The sequence below is a fragment of the Hypanus sabinus genome, chromosome 2, assembly GCF_030144855.1.
Source record: "Hypanus sabinus isolate sHypSab1 chromosome 2, sHypSab1.hap1, whole genome shotgun sequence".
NCBI lineage: Eukaryota > Metazoa > Chordata > Chondrichthyes > Myliobatiformes > Dasyatidae > Hypanus > Hypanus sabinus.
The window spans coordinates 204,200,490-204,216,465 of record NC_082707.1 but is presented as its reverse complement, the minus strand read 5'-3'; positions in this window follow the sequence as shown (position 1 = coordinate 204,216,465).

Below are 15,976 nucleotides of genomic sequence, written 5' to 3'. Positions count from 1 at the left end.
AAGCTATTTCTAAAATGTTGAGTGTGCATCTTCATTGTACTGTTTAGGTAAGTTCTCCCTGACTACTGGCAAATTTCTATTTTGTTATTTGCTTATTTCTTTACACATTTTCATTCAAAGTTTAATTTATTGTCAAAGTAGATACATGTCAGCATACACAGCCCCAAGATTCATTTTCCTGTGGGCATACTCAATAAATCTATAGAATAATAACCATACTAGAATCAATGAAAGATCACACCAATTTATGCATTCAACCAATATGCAAAAGACAACAAACTGAGCAAATACAAAAATAAAGAAATAATAAATAAACAAACAATAAATTTTGAGAACATGAGTTGGAGAGTCCTTGCTTTAAGTCATGGAACATTTCAGCAATCATTTATGTGTAAATTTAAGGGCTAATTGATGTACCAAAGCTTTTGATGTAACCAGCTTTTGAATGAACTTCATCCTCCCAGCATGAATGCCTGAAAACGATTGCATTTTTAATTTTCCTGTACTGTTAATCTGACTGTTGTTGCTTCTTACAACACACTATTTACTGTGGGTTTAAACTATGAGGCTGAATTTAAAGCAAGTGATCGCTAGCTTTCATATGCACTCTGTGAGTTCAGTCACCCTTGACAACTGAATCAAAAGACAACCTCGCTTTTACTTTAGTCTTGCCTCTTTGCATTTCTGTCACCAATTTACAATGCATGTGCACACACATTTTTACTGCTAACTCTACAATGAAGTGTATGTTGAGAGATGTGAAAAGATATGCCACATTGTAGTTTAGCAATCTTAATAGCTTTCACAGATGTTCATATGTAAGTGCATGTCACATTCAGTTATATCATCCATTTATAACCACTACATTAAACATTTCAGGCCAGTTATTTCTCGAGTGATTTTATTTATTTATTTAGAGATACAGCACGGAATAGGCCCTTCCGGCCCTTTGAGCAGCGCAGTCCCAGCAACCCCCAACAGCCCCAATATAACTCTAACCTAATCACGGGACAATTTACAATGAGCAATTGTTCCTGAAGAAGGGTCCCGGCCCAAAATGTCGACTGTTTATTCATTTCTGTAGGTGCTGCCTGATCTGCTGATCTCCGCCAGCGTTTTGTTGTGTTGCTTTGGATTCTGCGGGCTTTCTCATACTAATGACCAATTAATGTATCAGGTATACTTTTGGGTTGTGGTAGGAAACAGGAGCACCTGGAGAAGGCTCATGCATTCCATGGCAGGATGTACAGAGACTCCTTACAGAGGACTCCAGGATTGAACTCTGAACTCTGACACCCCGACCTGTAATAGGGTCACACTAACTGCTAATGCAGGAACTCAGGTCACCTTTGGTGGGTGAGTCCAGGAGGCAGCAGTCGTAGAATTGGAGGGTACGCATTTAAAACAGAAATGAGGAGAATTTTTTTTTTAGCTAGAGGATCATGGATTTATGGAATTTGTTGCCACACACAGCTGTGGAGGCCCAATCAGGGAGGGTGTTTAAGGAGGAGATTGATAGGTATATAATTCATCAGAGTATCAAGGGATATGGGGAAAAAGCTGGAAATTGGAACTAGATGGGAGAATAGTTTAGCTCATGGTGGAGTGACGGAGCTGACTTGATGGGCTGAATGGCCTACTTCTGCTCCTTTGTCTTGTGGTCTTGTTGTTACGAGTGATGAACAGACCTGATGGACAATGGGGTGCAGAATTAACCATTCCCAACCCCCCCTCCTGAAAACTATGAACTATTGCTGTTGTTATGCTACTATTGAGAGAGAGAGAGAGAGAGAGAGAGAGATAAAGCCCAGGCAAGAACATTTGCTACAGATAAGAAGGAGAGAGAGACTGTTGATTTACTGTATTATGACTTCTACAAGGATTATTTACCTTCTACTACTTTGCTCGTTAACATTCCTCAGGAGACTGCAGGAGTGGCCTGATTTGATGGACACAGACATTCAGAATTGATGGCTAGCTGAGACCCCATGAGTGGGGATAAAAAGACAGGTCTGGAGAGACACTCTTCAGACACACCAGTGGACACTGATTGAGTGTTGTAACCCACAGGAAAGGTGGGCGTCTTCGAAGACTGAACCAGGAGATCAGTCAGTAAAGCTCACAGTGTTACAGCAGGGACGGTGGGGACTTGTGTGTGTGCCCACTCATGCCAGAGTGACGAGTCCACCATAGAAGAACGGTCTAGCTGAAGACCAGAGGGGTCATTGTGAATGACCACAATGACACAATGGATTAAGAAAGCCACACAAAGGTTTGCCTGCCACAGCTGTTGCCGTTACTTCTGGCTCACTATCTCTCTCTCTCCAACAGTTTCAACACAACTACCATAGCTACTTCAGCATTTATACACTGAACTTTATACTTTCCTATGACAATTCATTTACCCCTAGACATCGATAGAGCTTGTTTATTATTGATTATTATTATTCCTACACTTTTAGGTTTATTACTGATAACTTGCTTTATATGTATATTTGCATTTTTGATATTGTATTGTGTAGTTTACTAATAAACACCTTTAGTTTGGTACCACCAGACTCCAATGGATACTTCTGTCTTTGCTGGTCTGACACCCAGTTACGGGGTATGTAGCATTGTGATCTTGTGAACAGAAAGAATATGAGTTCAATTAACAGAATCTGAAAACAAGGGGTATATCTAAATATTTGATAAGATGCCTATGAAATCATAACTCACTGGCAGCAGAATTATTAACATCCAACACAGTAATAATCACAAGAGATCCTGTGGAACTGGAAATCCAGAGGAACACACACAAAATGCTGGAGGACCAAAACAAGAGAAAAATCTGCAAATGCTGGAAATCAAAGTAATACACACAAAATTCTGGAGGAACTCAGATGTAAAAGAGTAAACAGTTGACGTTTCATGCCAAGACCCTTCACCAGGATGCAATTCTGGTGGAAGTCCATCTGCAACAAGCAGGATTTCCTGATATCTAATTATCCCAATTCCCATTCTGACATGTCAGTCCACGTCCTCTTCAACTGTTGCACAGAGTCTTGCCATCTTCAGAAGTTTTCTGATGACTCTGCCATAGTTGGATGCATCAGCAAGGGAGATGAGGGTGAGTACAGGGCTAAGGTGGGAAACTTTGTCACATGGTGTGAGCAGAATCATCTGCAGCTTAATGTGAAAAAGACTAAGGAGCTGGTGGTGGACCTGAGGAGGGATAAGGTGCTGGTGACCCCTGTTTCCATCCAAGGGGTCAGTGTGGACATGGTGGAGGATTACAAATACCTGGGGATATGAACTGACAATAAACTGGACTGGTCAAAGAACACTGAGGCTGTCTACAAGAAAGGTCAGAGCCGTCTCTACTTCCTGAGGAGACTGAAGTCCTTTAACATCTGCCGGACGATGCTGAGGATGTTCTACGAGTCTGTGGTGGCCAGTGCTATCATGTTTGCTGTTGTGTGCTGGGGCAGCAGGCTGAGGGTAGCAGACACCAACGGAACCAATAAACTCATTTGTAAGGCTAGTGATGTTGTGGGGGTGGAACTGGCCTCTCTGATGGTGGTGTCTGAAAAGAGGATGCTGTCAAAGTTGCATGCCATCTTGGACAATGTCTCCCATCCACTTCATAATGTATTGGTTAGGCACAGGAGTACATTCAGCCAGAGACTCATTCCACCGAGATGCCACATTGGGCATCATAGGAAGTCATTCCTGCCTGTGGCCATCAAACTTCACAATTCCTCCCTCCGAGTGTCAGACACCCTGAGCCAAAAGGCTGGTCCTGGACTTATTTCCACTTGGAATAATTTACTTATTATTATTTAATTATTTATGGTTTTATATCACTATATTTCTACACTATTCTTGGTTGGTGAGACTGTAACAAAATCCAATTTCCCTCGGTATCAATAAAGTATGTCTGTTCTACTGCTATGATGAGCCGAATCTCAAGTTGGAGCAACACCTCATATTCTGTCTGGCTTTCCTCCAACCTGATAGTAAGAGCATAAATTTCCTTAACCTCCAGTAATTTTTCCCTTCCCCCTTCAGACATCTTCCATTCTTCACTCTGACTTCCCTCTTACCCCCTTCCCTTCTCCTCACCTGCCTATCACTTCCCCCTGGTGCCCATCCTCTTTTACTCTCTTGCATGGTGCACTCTCCGCTCCTATTAGATTTCTTCTTCTTCAACCCTTTTCCACTGAGCACCTTCCAGGCTCTCACATCATCATACCCTCCCCCCCCCCCCCAAGGCTTCACCTCTCACCTTTGAGCTTGTCCTCCTTCACCTCCCCAAACTTTCTTATTCTGGCTTCTTCCCCCTCCCCTTCCTTGCCAGTCCCAATGAAGGGTCTTGGCCCAAAATGTCAAGTCTTTATTCCTTTCAACCTTGGCATGAAAAGTTGACTTTCCATAGATGCTCTCTGACCTGCTGAGTTCATCCAGCGTTTTGTGTGTTTAACATTTGGCACAATGTTTGTCAAGACAGTGGTATAATGCACACAGCATTGAGATACAGAAGCCATGACCACTTAGTACGAAGGTTGGATACCAGGTGTTCTGAATAGTGTTGCCTGTAATGTAGCTTTAGCAGTAATTATCTGTGAAATAGCTCAGATGCATTTAAATGCCAGATTTTATTTGTTGGCCAGTTTAACTGAACTCTTGTATAACAGCAGTATTCTCCAGAGTTACATATAGATTTCTGAATTGTAATAGTTTTATTGTAATTTCTTCTAATATTTCCTTGAGTTTTATACTGTAATCAAAATTTATGTCTGTGTATATATGTATCATTTTCACCCATTTAAAATAATATGCTAATGAATTATGTAAGTTTTCTTTTTAATTTTGGAAGCAGCCACCCTGGAGCTATACTGAGACTACTGCAGTGTTTGTGTGTGTGTCATAATAGCAATTGTAACTGCAGTTAATTAAACAGTGCGTGAAGCCCTCCGGTATTCTCTTAAAATATTTTAACAATGAGGATTTTATTTAAACATAAATTGGGATTTAGCAAGTGTTCCCTCTGATTCTAACTACAGCATTTACATTTCCATAATTCTCTGTCTTTCTCTTTTCTGTTTCTCCTTTCAAATTTTGTTTTTCCCACTAAATGTTGTCCTCTTCCTAGACCAGCAATCTCATTTTCCATTTCTTGGCTCTGTGCTTTTCCACCTTTCACTTAGAGAGCAGAGTGGCCCAGCACAATGGAAGTCTTCTATGATATGTAAAATGATGATAAATAGTCAGCTATCTCTAAAGTCCCCCAAAACAAATGAGTTCCTGACCTTAATTATTCCCTGATGGAGAGACATTGAGTTCAACCAATGTATATTACATTGGTCTTCTGGAGATTAATTTAAAGCGATCCTCACTCTAAGCAATCTTCAAACACCTGCCCTAGTAGAAATACGAAGGTTTGTTAGTTCTGGACCATTTTGTATGAGGGTGGAAAAGGAATGAAAGAAAAATAACAAAATCACTTCCAGGCCTGAAGGGAGCCAGATCAGAAGATAAAATATTTCAATAGATTAAAAGTTACATCACTTTACAATCATTTCAGACAATTAAAGGGCTTAGTAAACACAATAAAAAGACATTATGGTAAAGATTGTGTTTAGTAAATGAAATTCAAAACCTCCAAGCTTTGTGAAAACAGGTCCATGCTTTGTAACTCAATACTGTGTTCAGACTGAAGCAAGTTTAGAATTACTGTAGCTATAAAGTTATGTATCCGTGGATTTGAGAGAGAGAGAAAGAGAGAGAGAATCTCTATTTGTGAATTGTTTCGTAGCTGCAAGTTTTCTTGTCAGTACTTCACTCAATATGTGACAGATTCAAAGTAATGATAATTGATGGTTCTGCTTGGATGTGGAAGCAACTCCCCTCTGCATTGCCTGCTAATGTATCCAAAGGTGTTTGAAAACGATTGTCCAATAAAGCTCTTGGCATCAGCCTGTTGTTGGAATATTGTATGTTGAACACAAACCTTTCTCCAGGTGGAATGTGACAGTTTTGCAAAGTAACACCGGCTGATTGGAGCCTTAGCTGTGGCAAGCAGTGTCAGGAGGTCTACTGTACAGGCCCATACTTGCTGCAAACATTCAAGCAATCGAAAGTTCAGAGTCAGGATCAGAATCTGGTCTAATCTCACTGGGCATACATCATGAAATTTGTTTTGCAATAACAGTACATTGCATCATCATCATCATCATCATCATGGCTTGGCTTTGTGAACGATGATTTAGGAAGGGGTCTGCCACGTCTGCTGCAGGCTCGCTGGTGGTTGACGAGGCCAATATAGGACAGGCAGACCCGGCCACAGCGGCTGCAAGGGAAGATCTGTTCTGGGTTTGGTGCCGCTGTGTCACCGTTCTTCCTCCTTCTCCTTTCGTTCTCAAGGCCAGCCCCACGTGCGTTCTCGAAGGAGGAGACAAACTGGTGAATGTTGTGTCACCAGACCTCACGATCTGAGGCTAGAGTAGACCACTGGCGATGGTCAATGTGACAGGTACCAAGGGATTTCTTCAGAGAGTCCTTGTACCTCGTCTTCGGTGCTCCCCTGTCACGGTGGTCAGTGGAGAGTTCACCATACAGCACAATCTTGAGCAGGCAATGATCCTCCATCCCGGAGACGGGCCCTGCCCAGTGCAGCTGCATCTTCAACAGCACGGCCTCGATGCTGGTGACCTCCGCCTGTTCGAGGACTTCAGTGTTGGTGACAGTAGGTGACCCACGACTCAGAGCCGTACAGGAGGGTGGTCAGTACAACGGCTCAGCACATGCCGATCTTTGAGCCTTTCTTCAGATGCCTGTTGTTCCAGACTCTTTATACAGCCTGCCGAATGCACGGTTTGCCTTTGCCAGTCTGTTGTCAATCTCTTTGTCGATCTTGGCATCTGATGAGATGGTGCACCCCAGGTAGCTGAACTGATGGGCTGTCTCCAGCTCTGCCTTGCCGATGGTGTTGTGGGGAGGGTGGTGATCTTCCTGAGGTGTGGGCGGATGGAGAACTTCTCTCTTCTTCAAGCTGACTTCCAGTCTGAAGAGCTCGGCAGCCTCTGCAAAGCAGGATGTTGTACGCTGCAGGGCTGTCTCTGTGTGGGCAACAAGGGCAGCATCGTCGGCAAAGAGGAGCTCTCAGATGAGTTACTCCAATGTCTTGGTGTGGGACCGTAGTCGCCTCAGGTTGAACAGGCTGCCATCGGTGCTGTATCGGATGTAGACACCGTCCGCATCATCAAGGTCTTCAGTGGCTCTTTCGAGCATCATGCTGAAGAAGATGGTGAAGAGAGTTGGCGCAAGAAATCAGCTTGCTTTACACCGTTGCCTATTGGGAGGTCGTTGTTGTGTCTGACTTGGCCACGCTGATCTTCCTGTAGCTGGATGACCATGCTGGGGAGCTTTGGGGGGCATCCCAGTCATTCCATGATTTGCCACAAACCTTCCCTGCTCACAGTGTCGAACGCTTTGGAAAGGTCGACAAGCGTCACGTACAATCCCTCGTTTTGCAATAGATAATAGTAAAAACTATAAATTACAGAAAGAAATATATTTTTTTAAATTAAGTATTTCAAAAAGGGAGCATAATTGATGAGGTAGTGTTCAATGGTTTATTGTTCTTTGAGAAATCTGGTGGCAGAGGGGAAGAAGCTGAACCTAAAATGTTGAATGTGTGTCCCCAGGCATCTGCACCTGGTAGCAATGTGAAAAGGGCATGGCTTGTGTGATGAGGGTCCTTAACAATGGATCTCACCATTTTGAGACATCACCTTTAGAAGGTATCCTCCATGATGGAGCTGGCTGTGTTTACAACTGTCTGCAGCTTTTTCTAATCCTGTGCCAAAGCTCCTCTATACCGGGTGATGATGCAACCAGTTAGACTGCTCTGCATGGACTTGAGAACTGTTGGTGATGCAAGTTACCTTTGTAAATCCAAATAACTGAGACAAATTCAGTAATTGTCTTCTGACCTCCATCCCAACTATGGTTCCCTTATAAATTCCCTCACAATTTAGATATCACCATAGTTCCTGGAACATACAGAAAGTCATCAGTAGGCTACGTACGGACTTCATAAAGAAACCGCTCCCCATCTTATCTACTCTCACATTTTCTATTCTTTTTAGGAAAATGCTGGAATTATTTAGCAGGTCAGTGTGGCAACCCACTTTCAACACAGGCAAACCGGCTCACAAAATGGTGCACGCATCGGCAGAGAGGCCAGCCCCAAAATGACGCTGGGCCTTCTTCTTCACCAGCAAGAGGAGAAAGCCCACGTGCGGGAAGAGACTTTTGTAATGTACCTCTGACATAATTTCCGCCCAGAGAGGGTGGGGATGGAACTGCATAAAAGCCAATGCCGCAACGTTTGAATAAACTAGTCTGGAGTGCAACTTATAGACTGTGAGTTATTATTTCTAGCTCTGTGTGTAGCACCTCACTACACTGGTGACCCCGATGGTCCAAATAGGATTTGGACCAAAGATGATCAACTCTTTACCTGTTCACGCAGTTTTGCTAAAACTGCCAACTTTCTGGATGCTGCGACCATGCTTGTGGTTTGACTAAGCAGAAGCCCAGTTCCAGATTCAGCAGATATCTTCTGATCCCACGCATTACTGTAAGTGGTGAGAGACCGGAGTGGAAATCAGTGTCTTGCCCCTGACAGGGGTACGACACTTGCAACAGGGAGCCGGGATCCACCCTGAGGGCCACAAACGGCAGCACGATACAGACCTACGGCACCCGCACAGTGCAGCTGCAGTTCGGTGCCAGCTGTTTCACGTGGGTCTTCACACTGGCCGCCGTGGCCCAACCACTCCTGCGGGCGGACTTCTTGCGAGCTCACAGCCTGCTGGTCGACTTGCAAGGGAAAAGACTGGTACATGCCAAGACTTTTCAGACTTTCTCCCTGGGTGAAGCCAAGTTGCCGGCCCCACACCTGGACTCCATCATGCTGTTTGACAATGAATTCATCAGAATCTTGGTGGACTTTTCATCGGTTCTGGCACCACAGTTCACGGCAGCCATGCTCAGACATGGAGTACTGCACCACATCCCGACCCAGGGACCACCCTCCATGAAAAGCCATTGCTGCAAAGTTTGAATAAACTAGTCTCGAGTGCAACTTACAGACTGCGTGTCGTTATTTCTAGCTCTGTGTAGCACATTGCTACATCAGGCTATATCTATGGAGAAACAAAGAGCAATAATGTTTCCGGTTAACATACAAGCATGGTGAAAGAACTCACCAGGTCAAGCAGCAACTATGGAATGGAACAAAGAGCTGTTTTTCAGAGCTGAGATTCTGGATTTCCAGTATCTGCAGAAGTTCTTGGATATATAATATTTCAGCTTGATAGCCTTTTATGAGAAAACATATCTGAGGAATGCTCAATTTAAACAGTTAACTCTCTCCAGAAGTCACAAACTTGAGAAAAATTGCAGATGCTGGAAATTATGAAGGTTTTCAGCCCAGAACATCGACTGTTTGCTCTTTTCCGTAGATATTGCCTGGTCTGCTGAGTTCCTCCAACATTTTGTGTGTGTCTCTTTAAAAATATTGTGGTACCTATTGTACATCCAACATTCCAGGGATAACTAAATGGTCAAATTCTGCTCCCATATGGTCTTTCCACAGAATGCATCTACATCAGATACATAGGTGCAGCTAAACTGCTTACATCTCCCTCAGGTCTTGCGCTACAGTTATGTTCTTCACTGTGGAATGACATGCAACTTCCCCAAGGCCATTTTTTGGTTTCAAGTTGCTGGCAGGAATGAAGGGATAAAGAGAGCATTTTAAAATCCGGAAGCCATAACTCATAGATCATCACGGGGCAGCACAGTGGTTAGCACAACGCTTTACAGTACCACCAATCCGGGTTCAATTCACTGGCTCTCGGGAGTTTGTACGGTTTCCACACAACCGTGTGGATTTCCTCCAGATTCTCTGGTTTCCTTCCACAGTCCAAAGACGTACCAGTTGCTGGGTTAATTAATCATCGTAAATTGTCCTGTGATTAGGCTCAGATTAAATCAGGGGGATTACTGGGCAGCACGTCCCTAAAAGCCAGAAGGGAGTATTTCCTGCTGTATCTCAACAAATATATAAATAAATAAATCATTGATTAGAACAAGGTTCCAGCAGCTAAAATCCACGTTAATTTCTTGGAGTACTGTGTGCATTGTGTCCAAATTTGGTGTTGGCTTAATTTTTGGTGGGAAGAAAAGATTGCAAATAGAACATAAGTCCTCAAGAAGATATATGCAGGTTAACTGAGTAAAAACAAGAAGATAGCGGACTGAATATGAGAAGTGTGAGGTTCTTCAGTTTAATGGAAGAACAGAAAATCAAAATGTTATTTTATAAATGCAGCAATATTGAATATTAGTAGAGAGAGAGAGAGAGTGTGTGTGTGTGTGTGTGTGTGTGTGTGTGTGTGTGTGTGTGTGTGTGTGTGTGTGTGTGTGTGTGTGTGTGTGTGAGAGAGAAGGTCCAACAAGGAATTAAAAATGTAATGAAGAATTGACATGTATTATAAAAGTACAAGAGTAAGCCTTAGTAAGACCACACCAGGAATATAATGTATAGATTTGATACACTTATTTAAGGTTGGATATATTAGCCTGGGAGGCAGTGCAATTAGATTCATTCCTGAGGTGAGGATATCATATTATATTAAATTAGATTAGACAAGCGTTATCTGTCACATGTACATTGAGACATACAATGAGATGTGTCTCTTGTGTTGGGATGTGCTGGGTCAACTGATAAGTATCACCATACTTCCAGTGCCAACATAACATGTCTATGATCGGAATCAGTTTTAACATATAACCATATAACAATCACAGCACGGAAATAGGCCATCTAGGCCCTCCTAGTCCGTGCCGAACTCTTAGTCTCACCTAGTCCCACCTACCCGCACTCAGCCCATAACCCTCCACTCCTTTCCTGTCCATATACCTATCCAATTTTACCTTAAATGACACAACTGAACTGGCCTCTACTACTTCTACAGGAAGTAGAAGAGAACATCCCCAGCATATATTGTGAAACCTGTTGTTTTTGCAGCAGCATTACCTTGTATTACATTAAAATAAAAACTGTGATTTACAATTAGTACAAATACATATAAAATACAAACGGTAGTTAAGTTAAATAAGTAGTGCAAATGAAGTAGTCAGGCAGTGTTCGTTGGTTCAATGCCCATTCAGAAATCTTATGGCAGAGGGGAAGAAGTTTATCCTGAATCACTGAGTGTGTGTCTTCAGGATCCTGTACCTCCTTCCTGATGTTAACAGTGAGAAAAGGGCATGTCCTGGGTGATGGGGGTCCTTAATGATGAATGTTGCCTCCTTGGGGTAACCTGGGTGCTGTAGAGGTTAGTGTAAATGATCCACCGGACTGAGTTCACAACTTTCTGCAGGTTCTGTAGCTGCAGATCCTGAGCAGTTTACCAACCCTTACTAACCTGTATGACTTTGGAATGCGGGAGGGACCCAGAGCACCTGGAAAATGTACAAAGTCCTTACAGACAGTAGCTATGTGATAAAAAGATGGAAAAATATAGATCCCTGAACTCTGGAGTGGAGAGGAAGGAGACTGATCTCACTGAAACATAAGATGCTCATGGGATTTGACAGGATGAATTGTCTGAGGATGTCTTTCCTGTGAGGAAAGTTGAGAACAAGCAGGAATGTTCTCGGAAAAAAAGAGCTGGTTACTCAAGACTGAGATGAGAAGTAATTTCTTCTCTCAGGGTGGCAAACCAGAATAAGACTGGTTTTGCAGAATGCTGTAAATGCTCTGTGTATATTATTGTACATGTGTATACTGTCTGAGAACCTCAAACAAAAAGTCAGTGAAGCTACACAAAGAAAATATATGAGAACAATGTGTCACTAATTTCATACAGGCTAATTAATTTAGGCTAACCAATCAGGTTGATCATTCTTCAACCTAGACCATAATTCCCATCATACTGATATCAAGAATCTGGCCCTGGTCCATCTACTCATTCCAATATGTTTCGGATTTTGAATGTTGAACGTCCAGACAGAAGGTTTCATGGAAGAAGATGAAGGTCTCTGTTGGTCAGGGTTGACCATGGATGTTGTGCCTGAGCTGTCATATGCACCAGGGCAGTACGATATGGAAAGCAAGCTGTTGCCCATGCATCAGGCTCCCTCTCTATGCAGCTGATGAATCCAAAGCAACAGCAGAGACCAAAATAGTTTGACAACCCCACCGTCAAACTACTGCTTATTAAAAAAAAGTAAGGTAGTGTCCAAAGCTTCAAAGTCCATTCAGGAATTGGATGGCAGAGAGAAAGAAGCTGTTCCTGAATCGCTGAGTGTGTGCCTTCAGGCTTCTGTACCTCCTACCTGATGGTAACAGTAAGAAAAGGGCATGCCCTGGGTGCTGGAGGTCCTTAATAATGGACGATGCCTTTCTGAGACACCACTCCCTAAAGATGTCCTGGGTACTTTGTAGGCTAGTGCCCAAGATGGAGCTGACTAGATGTACAAGCCCCTGCAGCTTCTTCTGGTCCTGTACAGTAGACTCTCCATACCAGATAGTGATACAGCCTGTCAGAATGCTTTCCACGGTACAACTTTAGAAGTTTTTGAGTGTATTTGTTGACATGTCAAATTGCTTCAAATTTCTAATAGAGTATAGCCACTGTCTTGCCTTTTTTATGACTACATCAATGTGCTGAGACCAGGTTAGATCCTCAGAGAGCTTCACACCCAGGAACTTGAAGCTTCTCACTTTCTTCACTTCTGATCCCTCTATGAGGATTGGTATGTGTTCCTTCATCTTACCCTTCCTGAAATCCACAACCAGCTCTTTCATCTTACTGAAGTTGAGTGCCAGGTTGTTGCTGTGGCACCACTTGACTAGTTGGCATATCTCACTCCTGTGCACCCTCTCATCACCACCTGAGATTCTACCAACAATGGTTGTATCGTCAGCGAATTAGTAGATGGTATTTGAGCTATGCCTAGCCACACAGGTATGTGTATATTGAGAGTAGAGCAGTGGGCTAAGCACACTCCCCTGAGGTATGCCAAAGTTGATCGTCAACGAGGAGGATATGCTATCATCAATCCACACAGATTGTGGTCTTCCAGTTAGGAAGTCAAAGATCTAATTGCAGAGGGAGGTACAGAGGTCCAGATTCTGGAACTCCTCAATCAGGATTGTGGGAATGATGGTATTAAATGCTGAGCTATAGTCGATGAACAGCATCCTGACATAGGTACTTGTGTTGTCTAGGTGGTCTAAAGCCACGTGAAGAGCCATTGAGATTGTATCTGCCATTTACCTATTGTGGTGATAGGCAAATTGCAATGGGTCCATTTCTTTGAGGCAGGAGTTCAGTCTAGTCACGGCCAACCTCTCAAAGCATTTCTTCACTGTTGATGTGAGTGCTATCAGGTGACAGTCATTAAGGCAGCCCACATCTTCAGCACTGAATGCACTCCTTAGTTGTGGACTTGTTTTTGGAGGGCTCTGCAGTTCATGCTCCATGTGTTTCTGGTTACTCTTTTTTGCTATATGCCTGATTTTCCACAGCACTTTGACTGAGGCCTGAGGCACTTTGGTCATGACTGAGGCCTGCAGTCATTAGTGCAGCAGTTAGTGTTGCAGCTCGGGGCATCAGAGTTCGGAGACCAGTCCTGGCATTCTCTGTGAGGAGTTCACACATCCCCCTTGTGGAATCTCTGGGTTTCCTCCCACCGTCCAAAGCTGTACTGGCTAGTAGATGAATTGCTTGTTGCAAATTTTCCCATGATTAGGCTCAGATTAAATCAGGGGGCTGCTAGCAGAGCAGATTGAAGGGCCAGAAGGGCCTGTTCTGTGTATATCTCAATAAATGAAAATAAATGCTTTATCATTTCCCGTTAGTGACCTTATGTACAGGCACTCTTGTTCCTACAGTCACTTTATGGACATACCATCAATCTACGTATCTCGGATTTATACTTACTATGTTTTTTTATTGTTGTGTTCTTTATCTAATTGTGTTTTTTTGAGTAAATCAGATTTGGAGTAGCAATTGTTTTGTTCTATTTTACTGTTGCGTACTGGAAATGACATTAAACAATCCTGCATTTTGAGATATTACCTCTGATTCTCTTTCCAAGGATGGTCCCTGACCAGTTGGGTGTTTCCAGCACCTTCTGTTTGCAGGTTTCCTCTATGCTGCTCAATTGAAATCATTCCTCAACTGATGTCAAAGAGTTTTCCCAAATATGACAGAAGGGGGTCAAGCAGCATAGAACTCAGTGACTCCAGAGATGTATGCTGCGCACATAACCAGTAAATTTCCACACTCGACACAAGCATTGACATTACAGTTATAAAGATCAAAAAGATTTAAAAATTAATGAATCGATTAACCTTGTAAATCTGCATATGTCTCGAACAGTTTCATTTCTGTTAGAAGAGAAACAATGGAGTATTAGTAACTAAATGATATTATTTCTTATTTTAAGTTTTTGGGGATGACCGTCACCGAGGAGCTCTCTTGCTCCATCAACACAACCTCGATAGTAGGGAAGGTACAACAGTGACTATACTACCTGAGGTACATAAGGAGAACTAATCTGCCTCGAAAATTGTCCAACTTTTATCGATGTGCAATAGACTGCATAATGGAATGACAGTGTAGCACTCCAGCTGAAACAAAGCACTCCAGCAGCGGCTAGTATGACTCAGCACAACATTGAAACTTAACTTCCGGTCTTGGAGACAACCTACAATTCTCGATGCCTACGGCACACTTGTAACATTATTGAAGACCCATTCCATCCACAGACACAGTCTGTTCAATCTCCTGCCATCTGGTAGGAGATACAGAAACATCTCAGCCAAGACAGTAAGCTAGAAAAATAGCTTCTTCCTGAGGGCTGTTGTGCCTGCCGATGGCCTTTGAATTTTATGAACTATCAAAGTCACTTGTTGCATGTAAATATGGGAATTTAAAAAATAGTTAAACCATAGCACATCTATTGTAAATATCTGTTTTGCATGGACTGGAGTAGCACCACAATCTCATTGTCTTGGACAATGAGAATAAAATTCTGTTCTGTTGTATTCCTTTCATACTCATGTTTACAGTTCTTCATTGACTAAATGAAATGCAGCATTAGAGTCTTTTAAGTTTGCCACATATTAACCATATAACCATATAACAATGACAGCACGGAAACAGGCCATCTCGGCCCTCCTAGTCCATGCCAAACCTTACTCTCACCTAGTCCCACCAACCTGCACTCAGCCCATAACCTTCCATTCCTTTCCTGTCCATATACCTATCCAATTTTACTTTAAATGACAATACCGAACCTGCCTGTACCACTTCTACTGGAAGCTCGTTCCACACAGCTACCACTCTCTGAGTAAAGAAATTCCCCCTCGTGTTACCCCGAAACTTTTGCCCCTTAACTCTCATCTCATGTCCTTTTGTTTGAATCTCCCCTACTCTCAATGGAAAAAGCCTATCCATGTCAACTCTATCTATCCCCCTCATAATTTTAAATACCTCTATCATTCCCCCCTCAACCTTCTACGCTCCAAAGAATAAAGACCTAACTTGTTCAACCTTTCTCTGTAACTTAGGCGCTGAAACCCAACTTTTCTTAGTATTATCTGCTTACTTACTAATCCAATTTACCACCCCTTCATCCAGATCATTAACATATATGACAAACAACATTGGACCCAGTACAGATCCCTGAGGCACACCACTAGTCACCGGCCTCCAACCTGACAAACAGTTATAGATAGATAGATAGATAGATACTTTATTCATCCCCAAGGGGAAATTCAACATTTTTCCAGTGTCCCATACACTTATTGTAGCAAAACTAATTACATAAGTATTTAACTCAATATAAATATGATATGCATCTAAAATCAACCTCCCAAAAAGCTTTAATAACTAGCTTTTAAAAA